This window comes from Arachis hypogaea, chromosome 20 (genome assembly GCF_003086295.3).
Source record: "Arachis hypogaea cultivar Tifrunner chromosome 20, arahy.Tifrunner.gnm2.J5K5, whole genome shotgun sequence".
NCBI classification, from domain to species: Eukaryota; Viridiplantae; Streptophyta; class Magnoliopsida; order Fabales; family Fabaceae; genus Arachis; species Arachis hypogaea.
This window is the reverse complement of record NC_092055.1, coordinates 53,279,211-53,283,846: the sequence shown is the minus strand read 5'-3', so window position 1 is coordinate 53,283,846 and position 4,636 is coordinate 53,279,211.

The window sequence follows — 4,636 nt, the reverse complement described above, 5'->3', positions numbered from 1 at the left end:
TCAAGCTAATGACAATAAAAGAGCGCTTGTTGGGAGGCAACCCAACCTGAGGTAGTTTCCTTTTCATAGCCTTTTCAATAAAAATGTTGAATAATTGATATGTATTGCAAGGAGCTAAGTTTGGTGTTGCACACCAAAAACAACTTAAAGGAGAATGGAGGATTCTAAGTTTGGTGTTCCACCAAAACCTCATTCAAAAGCACATTCTAATCTCCTGCACATTGTTAGCTCCAAGCAATCGAACAGATTATTCAACCACTTAACTGCTTTTTAGTCTTAACTTCATAACCTTTAGCAAGGATACAAGATTTTGCCTAGAGTTAACCTGCTGTATCCAGAGAAGTGGCAAGAGCTTAAGTTTGGTGTCCCCACACCAAATTAAATCCACAAACCACACTCAACTCATGCATACTAACTGGTCATCTAAGGGCTTAAGAAGCAAGCAACTGTTGAGAATTATGCAGGGAATTCACCACCAGTTAAAGACACTATGCATCATAACTCAAAAGGGGCACAACAGAAGGAAGGACAAAGGAACTGCAAACCAATGGGTTGTATTTACACTTGACTCTTGCTGTTGAAAAATGCTTTGACTTGTGTTTTGTTAAAGTGTTCATCTAATACAAGTAGAATCAATCTTAGAATAAGTAAGCTAGTCTATGTGCGTGCTTGTGTGTTTACTTTCACTTAGCAAAAAGCATGTTTTGTCCCCTGCATCTTTAAGTTCAATAAAAGAAATGTTTGAATGTGAAGTAGAATGGTCTCTGTTAGATAGAAGTAGAATAAAAGTAAGTGGTGGTATGGGTGTGATTGTATAATAGCTCACTTTTAGTGAATAAAGAGCCAGGATATCTCCTTCTAAGTATAGAGTGGCCTACTGTCTATGAATCTCAATCGAATAAAAATCCTTGGTTAGAAAGAAAAACAAAAAGAAAGAAAAAAAGAAGTGGCAGAACAAAAGAAAAACAAAAAGAAACAAAGCTGAACACCAATAGCTTGAACCTTAGAATATATGCCTGTGGTGTCTTTGTATTAGGATCTGCTTGGATTATTAAGCTCTTTGGAGTGCATCAACACTCGGTGACTTGGGTTAACTAACTCGGGATCATCAGCTGAAAGTCTACTATCAAGAGCAACCTAACTACAAGGCATTTAGCAGCCCAAAGAGGTGCTGGGCATCAATGTTCTAAGAAGGAATGTGAGCCAAGTGTCTATAGTGAATAATGTGTCAAGTATAAAGAAAAGGAAATGAACTTGCTACACATGACACTCAATTAAAGCTTATGAACAAAGCAATAGCCAAGGATAAAGGAATAATGAGAGGTCATAGCAGTATGTTGCTTGAAGCTTGAAGGAGACTTTCTAGGCCTAGGAGTCAATAAGAAGTGAGTATTTACATATCCACACAAAATCCCATGAACTATCAATAATACTCTGCTAGCATGAACATCCTCTTCCATTTCATCCTTTCTTCTCAATAAATTTTTTTTTCTTGCTTGGGGACAAGCAAGCTTTAAGTTTGGCGTTGTGATGACAAGTCATCTTAGCCTAGTTTCACTAGTCTTTTTCTTTTGTTTTCACTTGAATTATGCACTTTCTTGAGCTACAAGTAAGCTAATTTGGGTAGATTTTCATGCTTCCTTTGATTGAATCAACCATGTATGAATTCATGCTATTTCATGAGGTTTTAGGCTATAATTGTCACATATGATAAAATGAATATCTCATGATTTTAAGCATAGCTTTGATGTGTTTGGTTGATTAATGATAGGTGAAGAAAGCTTGGAGAAAGGTTGAAGCAAGAAGGAATGGCTAGAGAGTAAAGAGAGGACAATGGAATAAGTGAAAATGAACCAGGAAGCAAAAAGCTGGACCAAAAGTTAGCCTCAAACTTTTGCACAAACTTTTGGGTGAAAAGTTAGCCCCAACGTTAGCCCCTAACTTTTGGGCTAACGTTGGCACATGAAAGTTACTCCCTGGGCACCAAAAGTTTGCGCCAACGTTAGCCCCTAACTTTGTGGCTAACGTTGGCATGAGAAAAACACTCCCTGGGCACCAAAAGTTTGCGCCAACGTTAGCCCTTAACTTCATGGCTAACGTTGGCATGAGAAAAACACTCCCTGGGCACCAAAAGTTTGCGCCAACGTTAGCCTCTAACTTTTGGGCTAACGTTGGCGCATGAAAAACACAAAGGGGGAGCAAAAGTTTGCGCCAACGTTAGCCTCTAACTTTTGGGCTAACGTTGGCGCCATAAGTGCACTAAGGAAGGCCAACGTTGGAGCAAAAGTTAGACCCCTAACTTTTGCACCAACGTGGGTATCAGCAAAACATGGGGGCTGATATGAAAAGTTGGACCAAAAGTTTGCCTCAAACTTTTGGTCAAACTTTTACTCAAACTTTTGCAAAACTCCAACCCGGTTCACTTGGTTCACTTTGGTTCCTCTCCAAACTCCAAGAGCAATCAACCAAGGCCTCTCTCAACCCAATTCCACCAAGAGCAAAGGCCCAACTCAAGGCTTGAAGATCATTTGAAGAAAGTGTATAAATAGGATAGAATTCAAGTTCTTAAGGGAGCTTTCCTTTTTAGTTTTCATAATAGTTTTCGGAGAGCTTTGGATATTGAGTGATCTTTAATTTCTTAGTTTCGGGGAAGGAGAATTCCACTCTCTTCCTCTTAGTTTTATTGCTTTCAATTTCAATTGCAATTGTATTGGATCTTGGGTTGGACAATTGAAGGAATTCTGTTTCAATCTCATCCGAAGATCTCTCTGTTTCTTCTACTGCTTATTGAATTTAATTTCTGTTAATTGTTCTTCATCTACTTTCTTTGCAATTTACAATTCCTTTGCAATTGTTCTTGTTGGATCTAGGAAGGCATTGAGATCTAGACTTGGTTATCTAGTCTCTTGGGTCCTGAGATCCGGATTCCCCATTTCCCATTCCCTGTTTACTATTTTCATGCTTATTTACAATTCTGTTTTCAGATCCGGTTCAATCCGAGTGTTCTTTTACTTCTCTGTTGGTTGCAATTTACTTTCTCTCGTTTAATTTCTGCAAATCCAACTCCCAATTCCCTTTACAATTCAAGCTATTTACACTTCTTGCACTTTAAGATTCTGCAATTTACATTTCTTGCGTTCTAAGTTTCTGCCATTTAATTTCTTGTTCTTTAAGATTCAACATTTAAATTCCTGTTCTCTTTAATTTCATGTCAATTACCCATTCCCTTTACTTTCCATGCAATTTAAATTTTGCAAATCACAAATCACTCAACCAAATCTTGATTCGCTTGACAAAATCAACCACTAAACTAAAATTGCTCAATCCTTCAATCCCTGTGGGATCGACCTCACTCCCGTGAGTTATTATTACTTGATGCGACCCGGTGCACTTGCCGGTTAGTTTTGGGTGTTTTGGAGAAATTCGTTTTTCCACTAAAATATCCCATCACCTTAGACATGATGAATTCGAAATTGCACAAGAAAAACAAGAAAAGACACCAAACAAGAAAAATCAAAGATCAAACAAGGATAATCATCAAGAACAATTTGAAGATCAAAGAAGAACACATGATGAATTTTCGAAAATTTAAAGAAAAATCAAGATATGCAATTGACACCAAACTTAATACTTGACACAAGACTCAAACAAGAAACACAAAATATTTTTGGTTTTATGGTTTATTAAATTTTTTTTGTATTTTTCGAAAATTATTTTGGAAAAACAAAGTAAAGGAATACAAAATTTTTAATAAGAATCCCAGGAATCATGCAATGTTAGTCTAAAGCTTCGGTTCAAAAGAATTAGACATGGCCAATGGCCAGCCAAGCTTTAAGTGAAAGCTTCGGTCCAAAAGATTAGACATGGCCAAATAGCCAGCCAAGCTTTAGCATAAAACATACAAGCATGTCAATGAGAAGTGGAAGCCTCAGTCCAAAAGATTAGACATGGCTAAACAGCCAGCCGGGCTTCACATATCTCATGAAACTCTAGAATTCATTCTTAAAAATTCTGAAGAACACAAATTTTTTTTTTGAAATTTTTTTTCGAAATTAAAAATAAAAAGCTTAAACATAAAATAAAATTACCTAATCTAAGCAACAATATGAACAGTCAGTTGTCCAAAATCGAACAATCCCCAGCAAGGGCGCCAAAACTTGGTGTGCGGAAATCGTGATTCACACTTTTCACATCTCTGCACAACTGACCAGCAAGTGCACTGGGTCATCCAAGTAATAAACCTTACGTGAGTAAGGGTCGATCCTACGGAGATTGTCAGCTTGAAGCAAGCTATGGTCATCTTGTAAAACTCAGTCAAGCGGATTCAAATGGTTATGAGGTTTTGATAATTAAAATATAAATAAAACATAAAATAAAATAAAGTTACTTATGTAATTCATTGGTGGGAAATTCAGATAAGCGTCTGAAGATGCTTTGTTGCTTCTGAACCTCTGCTTTCCTATTGCCTTCTTCCAACCATGCGTTACTTCCTTCCATCCCAAGCTGTAAGATCCTTGATGAGCGGATATTTTATATGCTTTTTGGGGTTAATTTCATATAGTTTTTAGTATGTTTTAGTTAGTTTTCGGTTTATTTTCATTAGTTTCTAGGAAAAATTCATATTTCTGGAGTTTAC